The following is a 24494-nucleotide window of genomic DNA, read 5'->3' on the forward strand; positions in this document are numbered from 1 at the left end:
CCTTTGAAGGAGGGCTTTATCCCTTTGAAGGTGGACCTAGTAACTTCCCTCCATTGCACTATAAATTAAGGCATTGGGCTGGTTGCTAGGGAGGTTAGAAGCTGAACATTTTTTAGGGTAAATTCTGTTGGAATTGAGACTTCCTAGTTAAGCTTGAGAGTTGAGATTACATACCTTTTGGCTTCATTGGGAAGAGAGTGAAACTTGTCAAAGTAGAGGAGACTTCTTGCTGGACCCTGGGAGGAGCTTGTACAGCATCAAGGCACGGGTTGTAAAGTTCTTCTTGGATTAAATTTAATAAAATCAGATTCATTTTTCTCAACAAATTGTCTTATGTGATTTCTTTCATGAATTCCTTGATCATCATGATAAGTATGCTTTATTATATTGGATTTTCAGGTTCTATTTAATGTGTGTGCTTGTTTGTGTTTGCATATTCTCTACAAGGGAGCTCATTTGGATCAACGGAGTGAGGCTTCCACAAACTTGCATTGGACCCAAGGTAGGCCTAAAACAATTGTTTGCCTTTATTTATAAATTGCATATTTAGAGAAAGATAGAATTTGTTTGGTTTGCTTGTCGCTAGATATCATTAGATACTAGGGAGGTCGGTCTTGTCCGCAAGAACTACTCATCCGGCAGAAAAAATGGCGACTCCACTGGGGACTTGAATTTTTTATTTTTTCCTTGCTTTTACTTTGACTTGAGAAACTGTGTTTTTGTTTCTATTTTTGGCTTGATGTGTGTGGGATTGGGTAGGTTTAGTTAATCTTGAATTATTTTTTGTTTTTCATACTTTTGGGAGAGGACCACACCCTCTACTTGTAACACAGTGCGGACCTATCCACACTTTTTCTTTACACACAGAGCAGTACCGCACCTGTGTGAACTGCGGGCCTGCGGACCCTGTCAAAATTTTGAAAAACTTAAGATTTTCTCTTTCAGTCAGCTTAGGATTTGTTTAGGTGTTTTTAGCCTCTGCCCAGATCTGCACGTGACTTGTCAGGAACTTTTCTTTGGTTAATTCCATTAGCATTAGGGTTTTAGGTGAAATTCCTAGAAGTTTTGGTTGTCGGGCTTGATTTTCATTTTGGTCTTGTAGTAGCTCAGAGCTTAGAAGCCTTAGAAGCCTTAGATCACCTTGGTTTTTACTGGCCTTCTTATGAGTTTGACCATTTGCAAAATCTGCCTTTGCTGAGGAATCCATCTTGTTTTTCTCTTTGCGGAACTTCGAAAGGACTTGTGTTAAAAGTTTTGGATTTCATTTTTCGAAAAGAAAACAAAAATTGGTTGTTTTTTGACTGATTTGTGACTCTGGACAAATTAGTCCTTAGTTTGCTTATAGCTAAGTAAAACATCCTTGAAAAGAAATCTTGTAAGCTTTTACTTCAATTAGTTTCTTAGAATTTATAGATCTCAAGATTAGATTTTTCCATAGTTTTGAGTGTTTTATAAATATAAAAATAAAAAAATCTCTTTTGAAAAAGTTTGTTTTTGTGGTATTTAAGTGTCTGAAAGAAAGGGAAATTTTTGTGAGCATAACTGGTTGTCTCGTTTTTTAGTGTATTGGAAAAGACAAAAAGCTCTTCTTTTGATTTGTTTGTTAAGGAAATGATTTGTTTTTACAAGAATTTGCATTCTCAACTCTTTCCTGGCTAGAAATTCATTGAAGGGAAAAGATTTCTTATCATCTTAAGTGCATTTTTAGTGATTTGGAGTCGAGTCTTCACACCATAAGTTTCATCTCCGCATCTTTTGACTTAAGAAAAAACCAATAAAAATAACACTTAAAGTAAAATCTATCTAGTAAACTTTTTATTTCTAGGGCTCTATATCACCAACATAGCTTAGGCTAGTATCTTGGAGTAGGGAGTAATTAACTCTCCAAGATAGTAAAACAAACAAGTAGTTGTATCTTGCGGTAGGAGATAAAATCCAATTGTTACATCTATGCTCTGGGAAAGCTCCTCTTAAAGGAGAAGCACGAGATCATATCTGAACCAGTGTGGGAATCAATTATTCCTCATTGGGAATGATAGAAGATATTCACGTATTAAAAATGGTAAACCTTGGATTAACCATTGTCGAGGAGCCTGGGGTCACTTGTTGGTAAACCTTGGATTATGTCAAGGAGCCTTCAAGGGGATTGAGCTTGTTACTCTGCCCTTGCGTGTGTATCGGATCGTAGACTGTTCCCCCAGGTATATTTGTTTCCGTTGGTAACCATAGTGACCATATTCTATAGGATTCTTTCCTAAGGTGACGGTGGAGGGAAGATCCCACTGTACCTGGAGTAGATGTCAGCTAGACTCACTTGGATTTTTTGGGGGGTTTTCTTCACTCGAGACGGTTTATTGGAGAAACTTGTGCCAGTCTATTCATTAAGCAGGTTGTCGGGGTAACTGTTCCAACCGCCATTTCTATATTGAATTCTGCGACGTTGGATTTCTTCACCAACTAGTGTTTTCGGTACGGAAAGTTACTGTTTGTGTGTGGTTTGACCTCCTAGATTCTTTAGGCGTGTGATTCAAAATTGTTTGGTTCTTTAGAGGCTTAGGTGGTTTTCATTGAGATTTTTCTTTGTTTGCGTGTGAAGTAGTTAAAATATTTAATCGTGGCTGAATTACCGAGGAATTCCCATAGACTTCGGGGCCAACCTCCTGAGTTTTCACCGAGCCAGCTTGAAGGGCTTCGAGTCCTTGTAACTCCTAGTGACAGTAAAGTTGGGTCACCTGAAGAAGGAGAGTCTTCTTTAGTGGTACATCCTGATTATCAAGCTCTAGTAACAGATTATAATCTGCAATCTATTTCATTTTCCGAAATTACTGGTAGTTTTTCATCTACTAGTGATTTAGTTGAGGAACCTGAAATATCTTAACCTCAAACTGAATTTGCTGCTACTCCAACATCAGGATTTGCCTCTCCAACTTCCAGTGGTCCTGGTTCACCCAAGGTAGAAAGATTCATTACCCAAAATCTTCCTTCTGGATTTATTGCTATTGAAGAACTTGTTACTCCGGAAGAAAGTATCCCTATCCCTGAAAATCAACCAGCTATAGAACTTAGGGAGCGTGAATCGATCTTTTACAGTCCACCTAGGAGCGACGCTTGGTATCTTTCATTGACTAATTTTTTGGAAAACCCGGGACTAAGTTTTTCACCACCTCGCATTCCTTTTCACCCAACACCTAGGGGTTATTATCCTCCGTTAAATATGTCAAGACAGTCATCCATGTTTTCTCAATCTCCAAAAACCTTTTTATATGGCGGTCCTTGTGTTCCTTCTGGGTATCAGTCACTTGCTGGTATTTTTTTGGGAGCATCTCCTCAACCTATTGAACAAGGGTTATTAACTGGTAATAACAGAACTAAGCCGTTGAGTGTAGAAGATATTCTTATGATGTCAGGTACTATTCCTAATCCTCAACCTCAAGGTGGCCAGTTACCGCCTGGGGGGAAGCCTCAAAGTCCTCAATTATCGCCTGGGGGGCAACCTCAAGGTACCCAATTTTCACTTGGGGACCAACCTCAAGGACAGTACATACCTACGGGATAGTACATTCCTCAAGGTCAACCCCGGACTCAGTATGTACCTCAAGGTCAACCCCAGTATCAATATGTACCTCAAGGTCAACCCCAGTATCAGTACATGCCTCAAGGTTATCAACCTCAAGGTCAGTACCCAACCCAAGGTTTCCAACCACCTTCCGGTCAATCATTTGTCCAAGGAGCTGGAAATGTACCTTTGAATTATCAACCCTACCCATAACCCGGTTATGGTCCTCAATATTCTCAACCTGCTATGGGTCCGTACCCTAGAATGAACTTAGTTTGGGATCCATCTCAATCTCAACAAATCTTGCAACCAAATGTGCAGTTGTCATCTCAAACTGGACAACCCTTGGTTTCTGGTTCACCCCAGCAACCTGTCCAGTCTACTATTCAAACTTCTGCACCTTTTGTAGTTTCTCAGTCTGGGCCTAGTACGCCTCGTACTCCGCCTCAAATGACTGCTGCAACTGCTGCAACATCTGTTCAATCTACCCCACCTACTTCTGGAGTATCGACAGCTCCGGTTTCTACTGTTCCTGTATCAACTCCTCGGACATCTTTACCTCAGTCTGGATCCAAATTTAGACTTCGATTCAAATGCCTGTAGGACAACCTGGTCCAGGTACGGTTGTCATAATTCAATCTCAATTTACTTATCAACCGTACTAGGGACAGTACCAATTCGGTCCTGATGTGCAGCAGCGAGTCTATCAGTATCAACCATACCCTGGATACACATATCAACAACCTCAGTACGGTCCGGTTAATCCTGGTTTTCCGCGAGGATATAATATCCCAAATGCGATTCCAATTCCTAGTTATCCTGGATATCCTCCTCCTGGGGCTGGTCTCATGACCCAGGGTTTCAGGGACCCTAATCGTCAGTTACCATGCATTGCAACTTTGGACTTGCCTGAATTGTCGCGCCTTAAGAACGATCCAATTAACTATCTTCCGTTTTGGCCGCCAATGCCGAATAAGTTGCCTAGTGATATTCCTAAGTTTGAAGGCAAATCAAGAGAGGATCCGTCGAACCATGTGATGACTTATCACCTCTGGTGTGAGTCTAATTCCATTTCAGATGATTCAATCTGTTTAAGGCTTTTTCAATGCACTCTAATTGGTCTTGCGGCCAAGTGGTACATTGAGTTACTGCGAGCCACTTTTTATAATTTTAGTCAGTTAGCTACTTCGTTTTTAACTCATTTTCAGTTGCTAGTGAGATATGACAATGGCACGAAATTATTAACTTCATTAAAACAGTCAACGTCCACTTACATTTCAAATCACATTCATGAATGGAGACGTCGACGGCGTTTAGTGAAAGTTTTTATCCCGGATCAAATCTTAGCTGAATGGTTTGTAAAATCTTTATTATCAAAGATCACTGAAGATGTAGCTAAGGCAGGATTCGTTACTGAAGAGAAAGTAATTGCTCAAGATCAGTACCTTGACTTAGTTTATACGCAGTCAGGTACGTTACACGAGAAAATCCCCGACCTTCCTAAAAAAAATCAAATAACTGCAGCTCCTTCAGGGTCTCATGCCGCTGATGGTAAGATTGGTACGGTTAATATCAAAAGTAAGAAGAAGTCTTCCAAGAATTCTTCTCCTATCATAACTTTACCAGATTCCCCGACAGGAGATTCTTCCGCGGAAATTTCTACGATATTCATGTTGTAGAGTCATCTATAGCCAAATCAAAATCTGGCGGTAAAAAGAAAGGGAAGAAGAAAAATAAAACAGATAAAAATTCGAAAGAGAAACCAGAAAAAACGGAATCAACTGATGAGAAACGCAAACCTCGTTATCCTTGTCTCATTTGTGATGAAGAGCATTTTACAAGAGACTATCTTCATCGCGCTGAGGTTGCAAAAATCGTCAAAGGTTCCCAAACACCTGCTGTTTTGAAGGATCCTTTTCCTAGTGAAGACAGTAAGATGATAGGTTCTTCCTCAAATGCCTCCGAGGAACCCATAATGATGATGTCCCATGTTAGAATTGCGACTCGATCGCAAGATTATGGAAGTAAAAGTCTTGTTGGTGGTAAGGAAGCAGAATCTTCTAATTCGAACCCATCAACTTCAACTCCAGGTTCCGATCCATTACAGATCAAGAAACCTAACCCAGACTTAGTAATCAAACCACCCGCCAAGGGTATACTTCGAAAGGCAGCTTTCAATCCACATGCGAGAGTGGCTCATAACTATAGCATTGTTGAAGATTTGGCTATTTCACCTTCAGTAATGTCGGTTTTGGAAGTGCTGCAATCATGTCCAGCGCAGCGTAAATTGCTTTTGTCGGCTATAGGAGTTGTTGACGTTCAGGACTCGAACCTCATAATTTTCGATCTAGAAAATAGTACACCGTGCTTACCTCATCAAATGGCTTTCCAGATTCCAGTGTTAGTCAAAAACAGACCTTGTTATAGGACTGTGATTGATGAGGGAGCCTCAACGTGTATTATGTCGATCCAGTGTTGGAGATCACTTGGTTCTCGTACGCTTAATCAATCCCCGACAATTCTAAAGGCCTTTGATGGCTGTGGGTTCCATCCTTTTGGCATTCTACAAGATTTACCTATAGGGGTTGAAGGCAAAACTGTTAATCTATATGTGGAGGTGGTTGATGCCCCTCTAGATTACAACATTCTCTTGGGTCGTAGTTGGTCTTACGCTATGACAGTTGTTGTTTCATCGGTCTTTCGGCTTATAAAGTTCCCTCATAATGGAAAGATCATAACTATAGACCAGCTGACTTACTTTTCATCCAACCCAGCCTCTTCTGAAAGTATTCAACATGTCGGCAAAACAACTATCCCTTATAAGGATGTTGGAGTGGGACTAGTTAAAGATTCTGGTTTACTAGGAACTTTTCCTTTTCCTCCTATCAACACATCGTCTTCTACTACAACCATTCATATGATTTCGTCAAACACTATTGTTTATGATGATCCTTGGATCGTACCTTCCGAATCCGAGATAGATTCATTTGGTGATGTCATGGCTTTGAGTCCATATGAAATTGCGTATCAGGCCGTGCAGTCATTTTCTGACCCTTCTTCAACCGAAATTGACTTAATGAATGTGGTCCATGAAGAATCACTTTCAACATCAAACTCATATTCAACTACGTTTTTCGAACTTGTCCACACCGATGAGCAAATTCGTGAAATCCTGTATGTTGATGATTTACCATGGGAAGATCTTCATCATAGATCTTCATTTTTACCTGAGATTGATCGCCTTGAAAATGATTTTTCATCTATTTTTACGACTGAATATGTCAAGGAACCTCAGAATCCAATGAAAAATCCTGATTCTGAGTTAAATTTGGGAAACATTTCTCAAACTATTCCTATTGATATTTCGGTTAAGCCTGGAATTGTTGAAAACAGTCATATAGGTGCCTCTTGTAAGGAAAATGAAATTCAAACATATAAGGCCCTATTTCAAGAATTTCGCGACGTGTTTGCCTGGTCATATGAGGAAATGCCAGGAATTGACCTAGCAATTGTTGTTCATGAAATCAAAACTTACCCAGATGCTAAACCCGTCCGGCAACGTTTGCGTCAGATCCACCTGCAAAAAGTTGTTGCTATTAAAGCAAAAGTTGAAAAATTACTTAAAGAAGGTTTCATTTATCCAATTCCGTTAACGGATTGGGTATCAAATATTGTTCCTGTTAACAAAAAGCAAGGAACAATAAGAATATATATCGATTATAGGGATATTAATCGAGCCTGTCCAAAAGACAATCACCCAACTCCCTATATCGATCAAATCATTGATGATTGTGTCGGAAATGAAATATTCTCCTTCATGGATGGTTTTTTTGGATACAATCAAATAAATATTCTACCTGTTGATCAACCAAAATTGGCTTTCATTTGTCCATGGGGGACATTTTCTTATTGCAAATTACCTTTTGGGCTCAAAAACGTCGGGGCAACTTTTCAAAGAGCCATGTCTTACGCGTTTCATGACATCAAGCACATTGTGCAACCCTATCTTGATGATTTACCTGCTCATTCATTACATCGAGCTGATCATCTCATCCATTTACGAGCAATCTTTATGAGGTGTAGGCATTATCGAATTAGGTTGAATCCACACAAGTGTGTTTTCTGTATAGAAATAGGTCGGTTACTAGGGTTTGTTGTTTCGAAAGCTGGCATTCGCGTCGATCCCTCGAAGGTTGAAGCTATTGTCAAATTGCCTCCTCCTTCGAGTCTTTGCCAACTCCAAATTTTGCAGGGGAAAGAAAACTTTTTACGTCGATTCATTCCTAACTACGCCGAGATCACAAAGGGTTTTACCCGGTTGTTGAAATATAATACTCCATTCTTTTGGGATGAGATAGCTGATAAATCTTTTGATGCACTAAAACACGCGTTGACCCATGCACCATTACTGCATCTTCCCAACTACAACCAGGACTAATTCTTATATCTCGCCACCTCGCATTCCACCATTGGAATGGTGTTAGTTCAGGAAGATGAAGTCGGTACTGAACATGTGATATATTACCTTAGTCGCACTTTAAATCCAACTGAGCTAAAATACTCACATGTGGAGAAATTGGCATTGGCAGCTGTTCAAGCTGTCCAACGTCTTCGTCATTACATTTTACTATGCAAAACTACAGTAATTTCCTATTGCAACCTTATGATCTATATTTTGACCAAACAATTTCTAGGGGGTAAGTACTCCAAATGGATTGTGATCATGCAGGAGTTCGACTGGGAATTTGAAAAGTCTAAGTCAAAGAAATCTTTAGTTTTTGCAGAGTTAATGTGTGACTTCCCGCGTGCTAACACGGAAATTGTGGCGGAGGAGCCCATTGCAGACGAATCCTTGTTTCTAATCAGCACTTTAGATCCATGGTATGGAGATATCATCGTTTATCTCCAGACCCAGTCCTTTCGGCCAGAAATTTCAAGATCAGAGCATCGAAAAATACGATTCCAGTCCCAACAATTCAGCATTATTGGAGATACACTTTATCGTTGAGGGGCGGACTCTGTTTTCCGGCGTTGTTTAACTCATGAGGAAGCTGAAAGGGTTCTAAATGATTGTCACTCTGGAGCGTGTGGCGGTCATATGTCTGGGTTTTCCACAGCCCAAAAGATATTGCGCACTGGCTATTGTTGGCTGTCTTTGTTTAAAGATTGTATCAATGTGGTCCGAAAATGCCACAACTGCCAAATTTTTGATCGAAAGATGCGCGCTCCACCTGCTCCTCTCCACCCTATAATTTTCGTCTGTCCTTTTGCGAAATGGGGTATCGATTTTATTACATGTAACCCTCACTCGGCCGGGGGGCATGCGTATATCATCCTTGCGGTAGATTATTTTACCAAGTGGGCCGAGGCGATGCCTACATTTGAGGCAGACATCAAAATTGCTGTAATTTTCGTGTTCAATCATATAATTGCTAGGTTTGGTGTTCCACAAGTGATTATCACTGATCATGGGCATCATTTTCGAAACATTATGATGACTGAACTTACAAACCAACTTGGCTTGCGTCATGATAGTTCAACTCCATATTATCCACAAGCTAATGGTCTGGTTGAAGCTATAAAAAAAGTTCTAGTCATCATGGTCCGACGAATCATTGGGATTCATAGGTCAAATTGGCATAACATGCTATTTTTAGCGCTTTGGGCATATCGAACCTCAGTAAAAACGTCAACCGGTTTCACTCCTTTCCAACTAGTTTATGGTCTGGAAGTTGTGTTACCCATTGACTGCGAAATCCCGTCATTGCAAATGGCCATCGAATTACTTCCAGCCACTTCCGAAGAGGAAAAACGTTTGTTATACTTGGCTCAGCTAGATGAGAATCGACGTGATGCTGCATTAGCAATCGAAACTCATGCCAAACGTATTAAAGCTCAGTATGATCAAAATGTTACCCCTCGTAATTTTTCGGAAGGAGACCTAGCCGTATTGTACAATCAAGCAAATGATAAATTAGGCGCTAGAAAATTCGTACCCATGTGGCATGGTCCTTATGTTGTTAAGCGAAAGCTGGCGAAAGGGGCCTATGAATTGGTAGACTTTGACGGGGTCCCTTTAGGTAAACCCAGAAATGGTCTTTACCTGAAGAGGTATTATGCTTAAATCTGAGTGTGGAGATTTTTAGTTAGGTTTAGTTTTCTTTCTAGCTGGTGTGTTTTAGATTAAAAAGTGTGCTTAGCTTAGAGAGTGTTTTTTGTCATTATTCCTGCTTATCTTGATTTTACTCTTGATATTGCAGATGTCGACGTCTCTCCAAACATACATTGGTTTTGCTGATGGTGCTTGTCGTAATACATAGAACATTTCTTCCACAGCTTCGGTTATTTATTCGCCCTTTGACGTGTTGGTATCTATGCATGGGGTAAGCCTCGGTCAAACAACAAACAACATTGTCGAGTATAGTGCAGTGATTGAGTTATTATCTGAGTCTATCTCATTTAGGATTCAGAGTTTGATAGTGAGGTTAGATTTTGAACTCGTTGTATTACAGCTTAATAGAGTATATGCCATTAGAAATCCAGTGTTATTGAGATTATTTTTGAGAGTTCGTCTCTTGGAACATGAATTTGACTATATTGAATATCAGCATATTCCAAGATATTTAAATACATTAGCAGATGCAATTGCTTCTCGAATGTTAAGTAGACATTTGCAATAATCATACAAGTAAATTTAAAAACATTTCATAACATGTTTTACAAGATAAGTCGGTAATAGTGATATAGTATAACATAGGATTGTGTCAAATATACATCGTCTTTGATCATAGGTTGAAAAACACCTTATGATCGGCAAAAACGATAGTACAAAAAGCAAAAAAATGTCATATGTGTCTACAACAGGCGATCATCCTATCACTGGTGATGATCACGATAAGAAACCACTGTATGGGCCACCCTACAAAGGAACCTCCTGAAAGGTCCTGGGACCCCAATCACATAGCGCTGTAGCCTAAGAGGAATGTCATCTATGTTGTTCTTCGAAATGTCTGCTGTCAAACGCTCTAGATGACTCTCCAATTCGGCCAAGGTCTCTGTAGATTCATCCAGTGGAGCTAGTGCTGCTGCAGCTGGTTGTTTCCTCTCATAGGGCCGGAGAGTGGCTGGTCGCCATGGACCAACATCTACATTTGAAACTTTTACTATCAATTTTGGGACGAAATAAAAACAAAAAAGAAAAACTTAAATTAGAAAATGTTGAAAATGATTTTACCTGAGTCATCCCATTGCTCTCCTGGTGGAAGAGCCATGTCTGGGTCACCACGATAATCTACCCTAGCATAAGGAAAGTCCTGAATAGCAAAAACTTGGTTCTCCAACCAATGAAAATACTCAGGAGTGAATCGAACGACTTCTTTCCCCTCCTCAGGATGACGGGCCATAACTGCAACCCATCGCATTAGTTTGGGCTCTCGAGGAAGTCCAGCTCCAACAGTAAGATGCTGTGGGACCAACATTGGGACCCTCTCCAAACCAAAGCTCACAACTAAAGCACCATATCCAAAGGTCTTCAGTTGTCCGTTCTTTGCTCTAGTTAATTGGCCTTTTATATTAGCCAACACAACATCGCACCAGTTGAAGATGGTGCCTTGAAAGCAGTTTACTGCCATCCGCATTTGGGATCCAGTGGCTATATGTAGTGCTACACTTCCGCAGAGCCTGGTAATAGTAAACACAATCACTTTGAGTTTAGGAAGGGATATGGTTTTGATATCTATCCCTTTGTCTCTAGTTTGGTCGTTGCAGAACTCTAGCCAGAGGCTATCGATAGACTGGCCACCTGGCCTAGTCCCTAATAAAGTCAAGTGTTCACCTCTCTTAAGAAAACCAGTCAAAAAGTAAATGTCTTTCAGCTCCATTGAGCTGGTGACCACCAATGAAGAAGCACTGGTCCTATATGTTCCACCTGTCTACCAGCCACTGCAAAAAGTCCACCTGGGCCCTCATGCCAGGTATGGCCTAGCATTTGTATAAGTCGCATGCCTTCAATGCATCAATCGAAGGTTGATGATTTATCACGGCGAGATATACATCCTCGTGCTCCCATGCTCGCCAATCAAGCATGATGTATACCCTACATTCAATAAAAGGCGAATTAGAATATCTATAATCAAAATTTTTGGGTGAAATTTGAGAAATTTAGGTTTAAATACCTTTGCTGCGGGGACCGCACCCTCTCTGTTAGAGACAGTGCGTGGGTTTGCACTTTGCCTTCACGGCAGGTGCGGACCCCCGACTTTTTTCCTTTTACGAAAAAGTCGGGGTCCGCAGGTTACCTATGTTATGCCTGCGGACCCCCGCGCGCGGGTTTCTAACCTAAAAATTCCTTAAAAAACGAAATCAAACCCTAAAAACAAATTTGAAATAGATGAAATGAAAGAGTAGGATGATGTAGATTACCTGGAGGAGACGGCGTTCGATTCCAACGGACGGATTTTCCGCAATCTTCATGGGAAGTTTCTGACCAAAAGCTCTCTTTTCTCACTCTGAAGTCAAACGGTAAAAATGAATTTACAAAAGCCCTTTTTATAAGTTTTTTGAATAAATGAGTTTTTAATTTGTTTATGTTTCACTTTAAAGAAGTAACTTTTGAAGCATTTTTATCCATTTTAAACAGGTATGAGTAATGTTTGAGTTTTTGTGCAGGATAACGGATTTTTCAGGCAAAATTGGTCATTTTCGACAAAAAACATTAGAGTCATCTTTAAGCTCTTTTCTAACTCCTAAAACATGAAAAGATTGCCGAGTTTTTCTTTTAAGCTCGTTAAAACGGAACTAAAAGACGGTCCACTTACAGCCCTTTTATGACTGTAAAAACATGAAAAGATTGCCGGATTTTTGTCGTTTCAAATTCGATATTGGTTATAAAACGACGTGTCATTGATCGCCTTTTTACATTTTCGGATCAGAGGCACTAATTATGAAAAGTACTCCTTGGTCGTAATGATCAAGTGGTTCTCTCAAGTATCATTTTATACTTTTTCGGGCTTGGGAGACACAAATTTACGAAAAAAGACAACCATGGAGTTTTCTTAAGTTTTTTCAGACTTTCTAAAATTGAAAAACGCCGAGTTTCTCCTATACTAGACTCGTTAAAATTTAACAGTAAAGGACCTGTTAAATTACAAACAGGAACGGACCACTCCCTCTTAGGGTTTGAATTTAAACTAAGTTGGACTCATCCGAAGGATGAGCTTATAATCAAGCAAATGTTATCCTCCTCAAGATTGTCAAAAATAAAGAGGTACTTGCCAGAAATGGTGGGGGAAAATAGAGAAAAATGAGCCTGTTTGTCATACTTTGTAACCACTCTTGAACACGACACTTTTTATTCACCTGGGTTGGGAAATCCTTTGCCTAACAGTTGATCAAACCATATTGAAAGTCTTCAGCCGTTTTCTGGGTATTAAATTTGGGTCAATTGTCACCAAACCATCTGTTGTGCCATTATGTGTTCAAGAGGTCAGTGCAAATAAATCATTCATCTACAAAATATCTGTCATCCATCTTGACCATCCCTAAGTCAGTCCTTGCAACTAAAGTTCTTCAAACTTGATCTATGATTCCGTGTCGTGGGCTTGCCTACGACGGATTGCTTTCTATCGACTTCAGCTCATTATCTAGAAAGATGATCTAGAAATCGTCAGTACCTTGGGATCTGCATGCCTCAATGGCAGGTTTCTTGCCTTCGACGATAGGTTGCATCATTTACCATCGATCAAAGGATTCCGTGACATGTTCGACATCAACACATCTATTCACATCTCATGGATTGTGTTATCACTTAGAACTATAAAAATTTGCATGTAATCCTTTGTCCTAAGTTCAATGTCAAAAGTTGGTGTCAAATTGTTTTTGTTTTATGTTCCTTACTTAGGGTTGGAGCTTTAAAGGTGTTTAATTTAAATTATACTCTAATCCTATTGGTCTTCCTCCACCATCATGGTTTCATAAGCCATGTCTTGTCATATCCTAGTCACCGGCTCTTTCCGTGATTTCGCAGCGCAGTCTCTTATTGGTCAGTTTCGCAGCGTAATCATTGTTCAGCCATTCCGCAGCACGTCATCATTAAGCCGTTTCGCAGCGCGTTATGAGAATTCAAAACTAACCGCGCTGCGAAATCGTAGATTCGTGCGTTTGGCAGCGAATTTTTCCCAAAGTGTCAAGTCTGTTGATGAGTCATCAATTCCGTCCTCTCATGTCAGTCATTAACCACAATTCCACCAATAGATTTGTAGACATGCACAGAAATATCATTCAAATGGATTTTACCGTGCATGGATCTTTATGATGATGGTAAACGATGCATAAGTGACCAGCTTGTGTGATGATGTATTTGAGTTTTCAAGCGAGCCTGTTTCCAAGCGAGCCTGATTACAAGCGAGGCCGAGTCAAAAAGAATTGAATCACCATTTTAACTGAAGCTGTTGGTCATTGTCTCTATGAAGATTTCAAAAGCAAAATGGAGAGGAAAGAACATAGATCTGGAAGATGTCAGAGAACAGAACCTGAAGGTTTAGACCTCGCATTAAGAGATGAAGGCGTGAAGAAAGCATTCAAAGATGCTGGGTGTTGGAATTTCTGTAAGAAGCTGCAAGGTGGCCATGCTCAGGTAACAAAAGATTTTGCTTTAAACTTCACCGGTTTAAATTCTAAAATAGCTATGTTGGAAGTTCAAGTGTCTCCGGAGGCAATAGCTGTTGTAACTGAGATCCCAAGAGGGGGGCAAGAATGGTTTAAGAATTTTAAGTTCGATATGAATCCATGCAAAGAGTTTTTAAAAGAGACATATGTGAATGAAGACCTAACAAAAGCAGTGCCTAGAAACTATGTCAAGGAGCATTATGCCCTTCTTCTCACCTGTATTCAGAAGTACTTGACCTGTGAGGGAAGATACAATAAGGTCTACTCTTATCACTTCAAGTTGCTGTTACAATTTACTGGTAAAGCATCCATAGACATTCCCTTTTACTTGTTTCGCAGTCTGAGAAAAATGTGTGACAAAGTGCAATTAAGAAAGGAAGATTGTGAAACATCTTTGTTTCACCATGGTTTGGTTAAATTGTTAGTTTTGGATGGTCTCCAGAAAATAGGTAGAGACTGGAACTCGTTCATTTTCATGGCTGGTTTCCAAAGTAAAACAGGTCTTACTCCACAACCAGTTAAAGAAAAAGAACAATCAGTCAAAGAACTCATGATAGCTGAGCTTCAAAAGGAGGCAAAGGATAAAAAGCAAGCCAAGTCACAGTTGAGAAAGTCAGTGAAGCCACTGATCATTAAAGAACAACCTCAGCCATCAGCAAAAGAAGAAGCTCAGCATAAGAAGACTGTACCTGGACCAAGTGGATCTGAAACAGTGTCAAGAGTTAGGACAAGAAGCCAAATAAGTAAAGAAAAGGGTAAAGCCTTAGCTGTTGAAGATAGCCCGGTATCTAAGGCAAGCTTGAGTGATTTGTTGGAGGCCATTGAGTTTGAGCAAATTGAACCGGTGCACATTGAACCAGTGCACATTGATTTGACACAGTCATCACCAGAAAGCACCAAGAAGTCTCGGGCTTCAAAAAGACTGAGGTTTGATGAACCAGGTGATGAATTCATCTTCAAACCAAGAAGACCTATTACAAGAAAGCACGAACAGAGGTAGCTAAGGAATTGTCCAGAACAGAGGAGGCAGAGAAAATCAAGCAAAAAGACACAAATAGAACAATCATCATATCCCAAGGAGGTAATATTATAGCTATAAGAAACCAGTTAGAAGTAGCTAGAAATGAAATTGCTAAGGTGAAGAATGCCACTAGGGAGTCTGCAGTCAGGTATGCAAATTATCGTAAAGCTGTATTGAAAGGAAGTGAAAACCTAGTAAACCAGGTGGATTCAGTAGCTGATGTTTACACATGGACGGTCCCAGCTCTCAAAGAGGCCAAATTCATCAGAAAGATAAATATGCATCTTAGAGCTGAAAATAAAGCCATGAAGAAGAAAGTTGCAGACTTAAAGACACAGTGAGGTCAGTTAGCTGCTGAATGAAGTTGCTATTCAAAGAAAGGTGTTGTTCCGAATTTTGTTAAATTTTGCTTAGTTTTCTTGTTTTGAGGACATGTAGATCCCTGCCATATGTAAAGGTGTTTTAGCAATTAAAGGTCTAAGCAATAAATACCTCAGGGCAAATACAAGTTGTTTTAACAAATTCAGCAGTTTCGTAGCGCGCTACGAAACTACTGAAGGTGGTGTTTTTAAAGCAAACAAACAGTTGGGTAATATGTGTGGGATTTTTTCCAAAAGGAAACACCTAAAGGATATGTAAAGATCAAATGAAGACATCCTAGCCATTCTGATCAAGACAGGTGTGCTTTCAAAAAGGTGAAATGTTTAACTCAGGTTTAAAATTTTTCGGTTATAAAGCCACTTTATTACCGGTCATAGGGTATTGAATGAATTGCATACATGGAATTTTGGCTTGCACACTTGGCTATCGATGGAGCATCCGATTCATCTGGAAACATGGCGGTGTTCTATATTTTTGGGTTATTAAAGGGACTAAAAAGACATGTTGCTGCATATTCGAAGTGATGGGGGACCAGAACCGGAAAGCAAGGGATATTCCCTAACATCACTGAGCAGTTAAAGCCTTCAGTATCCAAAGCCAACATGGAGCATTAACTGCTCATCTCAGCCATCTCAGCCAAACGAAAAGGAAACCAGGTGTCAAAGCTGCAAGGAGGAATCATTCTACGAAGGAGATAGAGTTAGAGTCATAATCAGATTAGAACTCTTTAGAATTTCAATTATCAGTTATTGTATTTAATAGTTTGTTACAAAGCAGATAGGTGTCATTAGTGGCAGTCATCGAGCTCCCCTCATGCTGGAGGAGGAAGCTCCAAGTAGTTAGAATTACGTTTCTATATATAGCTGAATCATCTATGTAATGAAGGTTGGATATTTGAGAAAACAGAGTATTATTTTGGCTTGTGTAAAAACTCAGTTTCAGTAATACAATTTGCTGCTTTTCTTCTCAGGATTCATACAGTGTTTCAATGCTCAAGATATGTGGTTTTTCTTTATCCTTAATGTTTTTACAGTTGTATAAATACACAATCACTCAGAATTCACTTATGCTGCTCTGATTTCCTGTGTGTATTTGTAAACTGAGGTTTTCTATGAGATGTTGTTTTGAGTATTTAAACATCACATGCCCTGACTTCTATGCATGAGCAGTGTTATAGTTTACTGAAGTATGATTAACTCCATAAGCCCAATGGAAGTCTTTGTAATGTCTGTCCAGCCAGCTTGTTTGTTAAATTCACTTTTCAAGAGTTAGCCATCTTATCAATAGTCAAAATCAATAACTTTTTGAGAGAGCCCTCTCAGGCTAAGGAGGCTAAGCCTTAGTCAAAAGATTGGTCTGAAACAGTTACACAGAGTCTACCTGATCAGCAGCCTTTCAGTGCTTGATTTTGTGATAACAGATTGTACTGAGTACTTTGAGAGCCATTGACATTACTGGTGGTTTCTCTCACACTTGTTAACATTTTACATCATTAACAAGTAATCAAGTGGTTTCTACCATGTTCGACTTCGACACATTCATTCACATGGTTAGAATCGTACTATTTCGGGAAGTAGAAATCAAGAACCTGGATCTAGTTTCCACCATCCAGGCTGCGAGGAATTTTGTATTCATTATACAGTAGACTATTCATAAACAGATGGCTATGTCCATACTGTTTCTACATGTGTCTATACTTGTGATGTATTACAAGATCATTCCTATATTAGAGCAGTAGTTAGTTTTCTAGTCAGTTTTGATCTGAGTATGGGAATGCCTACCTCAGCGATGATATGATCTCATATATATATTTTTCATTGAATGTTTTTACAGGTTCCAACCAAGCTATCCACAAGATGATCCTCGAAATGATAAAGTACTTCACTCTTCTTAGATAATAAATGAAATCCTCATCTACTACAGACTTCGCACTTTAGGGGGCAATCTCTTACACAAAATATTGTCACCATGGCTATTTGCAGTCAGTATGGGTCTATCATCATTCATATTGTCCTCCTTAGCAAGTCTCAAACCTCAGCTCTTCATGTCAAGCTTTGAAAATGATAGAAAGACCTTAAAAGTCAATAAAGCTCTGGTTCCGCACTTTCTCTCACTATTGCCTACAGTCCTGCACCCCTTGTTCATGTTACCTGCAGACCTGCCCGCTCTGTCTCTAAAGGAGTGGGTGTGGACCCCTGTGAAAGTCAAAAAGGTGCAAGTTTATTCTTAAAAACTCACTTTGGGTTAATTCTAGATGATTCTAGAAGGAATCTTGACGTGGATGGTTTGCTCCTAGGTGGTTCATGCATCCCAAAAGTGAAGGAGCTAATCCCTTGATGAGAGGAGCTTATCCCTTTGAAAGAGGGCTTTATCCCCTTGAAGGTGGACCTAGTAACTTCCCTCCATTGCACTATAAATTAAGGCATTGGGCTGGTTGCTAGGGAGGTTAGAAGATTGACATTTTTGAGGGTAAATGCTGTTGGAATTGAGACTTCCTAGTTAAGCTTGAGAGGAGAGATTACATACCTTTTGGCTTCATTGGGAAGAGAGTGAAACTTGTCAAAGTAGAGGAGACTTCTTGCTGGACCCTGGGAGGATCTTGTACAGCATCAAGGCACAGGTTGTAAAGTTCTTCTTTGATTAAAGTTAATACAATTAGATTCATTTTTCTCAACAAATTGTCTTATGTGATTTGTTTTGTGAATTCCTTGATCATCATGATAAGTATGCTTTATTATATTGGATTTTTAGGTGCTATTTAATGTGTGTGCTTGTTTGTGTTTGCAGATTCTCTACAAGGGAGCTCATTTGGATCAACGGAGCGAGGCTTCCACAAACTTGCATTGGACCCAAGGTAGGCCTAAAACACTTATTTGCCTTTATTTATAAATTGCATATTTAGAGAAAGATAGAATTTGTTTGGTTTGCTTGTCGCTAGATATCATTAGATACTAGGGAGGTCGGTCTTGTCCACAAGAACGACTCATCTGGCAGACAGTCACCAAAAGTATGTAATCAATGTAATGAAAGGGCATTGATATGGTCATCAAAAGGTAGTGGAATGAATTTAGTTGTTGATCTAGTTGAGATGTTAGTGGTTGATCAAGTTTGAATTGGTGATTGCAAATAAATCTAATGTCATATTGTGCAATGCAAGATGGTTACACACTAGTGTAATTTCAAAAAGTGTGTTTGTATGTTGTGCTGTGGTGGAATTCTTTTAACAAATGATCTAGTTGGCTATTTGATCTAGTCAAAGTTAATGAGAATGATGTAAATGCATTTGAAGTGTTTCAATTGGGTGCTAGGCATGTTAGTTTTAAATTTCCATTACATGTAGCGACCCAAGGTTGGATGTAATAGGATTGAGAGCAGATTCATTCTCCAATAGTGCATGGTCAGTATATTCGTTGAGACATAATGTGATCTAGTCATTGCATGCTGAAATTAATAGTATGATGAACCTATGTGTGAATTTTGTGAGAAGTGTTTTTTGAGAAAAAAAGGGTTGAGATTTGTGTGACTACATGCATAAGGATTGAGCAATGGCTAATCTAAGATCGATGGAAATAGATGAGAGAAGGAGACTTGTGTGATTTGAGACTGATGAAATATCCAAGTATCGACTAAAGTCCTGTGTGATTTGAAGTCCAATGTGTCGATTATTTTGTGTGTCACATTATTCACTTTTGTGGAGTTTAGCTACACAGAGTATGGTTAGAGTGACATTATTATGTGGTTTTAGTTGTTCATGAGTATGGAGTGCACATAGTTTAGTTGATTGGTTTTGTAACAATGGATCAAGTGTGTAAAGGAATAAACAAGCATATATGATGTGGAGAAAGGACAATGGATCAAGGATGTAAGTTCGTGTGTGTTAGGGGTGTGATCTGACAGGTCATGTCATCCTATGTATATGATGCAATGCAATGGATCAAAGGTCATATATGTGCCTATTATTAGAATGAAGAACAAAGTACATGAATAGAGTATTGATGTCTTTGGAATTGTTGATATATGGATGAATTTGTTGTAGCTATCATATTCTATTGCTAAGTAAATATGTCGTAGTTGTAGATGCCAAGGATTATATTTTTGAGTGTGTTAATATTTTGTAGTTATCTTGTGATATGTATAGTATGCCATTAGCCTTGTAATTGTTATGTTGTTGATGTAGTATAACATTTTAAGTGAAAGTATTTGCGATGATAGTGATGAGTGAGTGTTGTTGCTAAAAGGATGATAGTGAGAAGTTGTTTATGTATGTTGGTTTGTTTCCACTAGGGTTTGACAATATGTTGTCAGTGTATGTTTCTTGAGAGAATTGTTGATGAGTTAGATTGATTTGGTTTTTTGTTAGGGTTTGATGAGCAAAGAGTGTTGGTGTGTTCTCTTGGTATATAAGTCACAGTGTTATTGAGTGTTTCAAGGGTTTGATTGTTGATTATTGAGCATATGTTGTTGAGTTGAATGTGTGAGCAGATTTGGTTTTTGGGCAGAGGTTTGTTCGCAGAGTTGTTCTAATGTATTGATATTGGGCATGAAGAGTGTTATGCTCCTATATCGATAGGTGTCATATATCATGATTGACTTGATGAGCTATGTAATATGTTCATACCTTTCCTTGTTTCAAAGGTTTTCCATATTTTCAAAAAATCAAAAAATTAAAAAATGTAAAGAAGGTATACCCTAAAAGAAAAATCAATGGGTAAAAAGAATAAATATGATCAAAAAAAGTGAAAGAAAATGAACCCCAACAAAAAGAAAGACCAAGGAAAGTGTGCAAGTCCAGATGCCACTACCTTTTACTCTTGTATAATTAAACAATTGTGTGCATCTTGTTAACTTATGCCACAATTGATGAATAGTCAAACAGCTCAAGCTTGGCTAGTTCATATTTCAATTTCATGTTTTATATATAGATAATAATATCTAACCAAACTGTTCAATCTTGGCAGATAAGTAGATAGGTAGAGTGAATAAAAGGAGCTCAACAGTTTAATATGAGCCCTTGAATGTAATAAGGCTATACTTAGATAGATATCCACCTGTAAAAGAAAAGAAAAGTTTGATAAGGGTTTTCCAGTCTAAGTGCACCCTAATAAAGAAGAAAAAATGTTAGGTTAAAGTAGGTAGGGTAGCTAGATGATGTTGCAGAATTATATGTGATGAATGATGACTCTAAAATGCTTAAATCTATTGCTTTCATTACAAGGCCAAGGCATACAGTACATTGAAAACATCTCAAGCAAAGCAAAGTCAAATAATTAACTCCCCTTTTCACTTTCCCTAAATTTTCACTAATTTTCCCTAAGTTCTAAGGCATTTGTTAAATTAGAGGGGCTCAAAGCATTTCTTTGACTTCTGGAGGGACCAGACCCTCGACCCAATAGTTTATAAAGCCTAAGTACTTAACATCATTCATAAATCATTCATTCACTTTCATAATTCTTTTCCTAAGTAAAATCCTATTTTACTTAGGAAAATCACAAATATTTTTCATAAAAACTCTTTTTCACTTTAAGCCTAAGTTTAATTACACACATCAAATGTTTTTATACTTGGTGCTTTTTCATTTCATTTATCATATTAACTATTAATTTATATTATATAATTCCCTTATAACGTTTACCCTTTCCCGTATTATATAATTATATTAAAAATCCCCGAAATGTTATATATCCCGCCCCAGTTAAATATGACCATAATCAATGTTAAAGTAGGATTAATGAGTTAATTCGTAACTCATTAAGAACCTTAATCCCCCACCGCATTAAATGGGATTAATTAACCCTCATGGTTAGTTAATAACCTTCCTGACCTATCACACCGCTCCCGATATGATTAAATTAACCCTTAATTATAGCGGGCCCGCCTTTGTTAAAACTCTACATATTGCATCCTCCGTCAACCATCCGATCAGGTCCTCAAGATCTGACAGCCATTATGAATATCGCGCAACCCCTTGTGACCGCGCATTAGCAGGCGATCACAAAGTGGTTTCTTGAACAGTACCCCGCCACACATCAAACATTCTATGGAATCTTTGGCTTTAGGTCTATTACCGCCTTTCCCCAAAAGTGATGTGATATGAAACCGCTTACTACCTTCCCACATACGACAAAACATCATGTCGTTTATCATTCGCCGCTAACATCACCCGTCCAAAATCCAAAAACCCGCCAACCCTTGACTTTGTAAATAAAACAAACAAGTCATTTTCACTGCTTTACACTGTAAACCTATGCGCCCATGCAAAAGAACGTCGAGGTCAACCAGATGAGCTTTCAGTCGCCAACCTGCTCGAAAACCTTGCAACCGATGCTTACCAGAACCATCCAGTCGTGTCCAATACCTGCATTTCATTGCTCATCCCCCAAAGAAAGGTATTTATCAAATTCCCCACCAAAGCCCTGCAATTACTTGTTTTCCACTGAAGAATTGACGAAAAGGCCTAAATTTACAATAATTCGGTTAATATTTTCATCATTAAAGTCTCCTATAGCCTCTGTGTTGCCCATTTCATAAAGAAAACCACAATTTCTTTCTAAACCCACAAGAACCAGACATGGAAACCCCGTTGGCTTTAAATGTTGCACCCCTAAATGCCCCTCACCGAGATTTAGACTATCTGCCTTTAGCAGATAGGGACTTCCAGATAAAAGACCTGACCACTGATAAAAATCACCTTAAAATCTTTTGCCAAAGTAGAGATGACTACCTGAATGGCTCTGATATCCTAGGACTATGGGAATCCAACCTTCCCATGTACTTTTTGCCCTCAGTCTATGTTTTCCCTAATATAATTCATCAATGCCATGCCAATTATGACCCTAACCACCGAGCAGTTATGTCTTCAAGCCAAACAATCCTTTTCCTAATAACTACCGAATCAATCAACGAAATTTTGCAATTTCACTCCAGTCAAGCTCTCACTCCCCTTTCCATTGGAGATTTACTTGAGAAATCAACTAAATTTTCCCAAGACAAACTTAATCGCCTCTGTCAGACTTTTATACTGCAAAAACATCAGCCTAAGGGCCCACCTCCTTATATGAAAAGTTTTTTCACAAATACGGGAAGACTCATAGTTGATATGATATCTTTAGTAATGGGTTTCAACACCAGTGAGTTCGTTGACGAGTTAACCCTAGCATTGTTGTCAATCTTTACTCCTGGACAGCCCCCTGCTGTCAAGTATGACTATGCCTCCTATATTGCTGATAAAATTGATGACCAGTTCATGAGACTGGAGAATGAAAGAGTTTTCAAGTATACCACCTTTATATATCATCTCATGCTTTATTATCAATCAGAAAATTTCCCATTCCCTGTCATGAAACTTGATACCAAAGGCAATCCAAGGTCTGTAATCTTCTGGTCTTCCATCTTCCATGATTCCTTTGAAACCCCTTACTCCTATAATGAGTTCATCGATCAATTTGTTCATCCAGCAACCACCTTATTGACAGGGGTTTCCCCTCGCAGGATCAGTGGTGACATTAAAAGGATCCTTCAACTCTCCAAGCAGTACAGAGTGGGCGACTGGTATTTATACCAGAACTTTACAGAAATCAGGATGTATGGGTGTGAACTTGCCCCCTTCAAGTTACCAAAATATGTCCCAATGCAACTGTTTGCATTGGAATACTATAGGCAGATGTGTAATTCAAATTTGATCCATTTCAATAAAGCCAAAAAGAAAGCACAACTCAGGATCAAACATCAATTAGGCCCTTTCATCTGCAACACTAGAGAAGTAGGGGATGCAGTAGAGAGAATTCTAGAAGATTACCTTAGATTACAAAAAAGTTTTGGTTGGGCTCCATATGACCCTCATGGCTTTATCTTTGATAGAAGAATGAAGAATAAGTTGTCACCATATTTTCACCATAGAATCCAAGAGATTGAAAAATTTTCCAACATGGAGGAATGGAAAGAAGGGGCCTTAGTAGCAACTGATAGTGAGCAGGTCAACATAGAAAATGTAATGAGAGATCTTGAAAAGACTCTTGACTTAGATTCTTTTGGACATGTACATTTTGATACTTCTCAGAAGTCAACATCAGGGATAAGTACCTCAGCAATTGGAACATCTGAAAGGCACTCACAGTAGACCAATACACCAGTTACAAGTACTTCCAAAGGTAAAGAAACAGAGACAAGCACTCAGGCTACATAATAGTCCATAATGTCTAAACAGCCTGAAACTTCCAAGGAGCCAGCCCACATATACACTCCTCCAACTCAAGTCAATGTGGCAGAACCACCAATCTTGCAGACCCCTCTCAATGAGGAAAGGACCAAAAAGAGAGACAGGGAAGTAGCTACCCCTACCAGTGGACCCTCTGAACTGTAGGTTTTAACCCTATACAGAAATTACCTGCATACGAATCCTTAAACAAAGAAAATAAACAATGCGAGAGCATAACCCATAAAACACATATGCATAGAGATTTTTCCCTGGATCCCAAAACCGGGACTACCAGCTTGATTTTTCATTATGTTCCTTTCAATGTTACAATACATATTTATACATGCCGAAGCATCCAATACCATGGACCGAAAACCATCGCGTCCAAAAAACATGTGCGAAAATCATGCACAAAACCATAGGTGGGTCCGCCCAACCTAACATATGGTCCAAAACCAAAATTTTCCAGGGCGCTGTCCCGGACCCCATAAAGTGGGGTAAAGGGTGCCCTTCAAACCCCCTATTAACTACGTGGAAAGAATATAACACAACCCAACAATCTCCCACTTGTTGTTTTCTTTCCACAGGGGGCCACAGGAGAGCTTAGTCATTTTTTCAGCCCTGAGATTCCCATTGCTTCTCTACACCAAGAGAACTTCTCAGAGCTCATAGATTTT

Source organism: Pinus tabuliformis, chromosome 3_2 (assembly GCF_031772625.1).
Source record: "Pinus tabuliformis cultivar Carrire ecotype Pingquan chromosome 3_2, CPIR1, whole genome shotgun sequence".
In the NCBI taxonomy this organism is placed as follows: Eukaryota; Viridiplantae; Streptophyta; class Pinopsida; order Pinales; family Pinaceae; genus Pinus; species Pinus tabuliformis.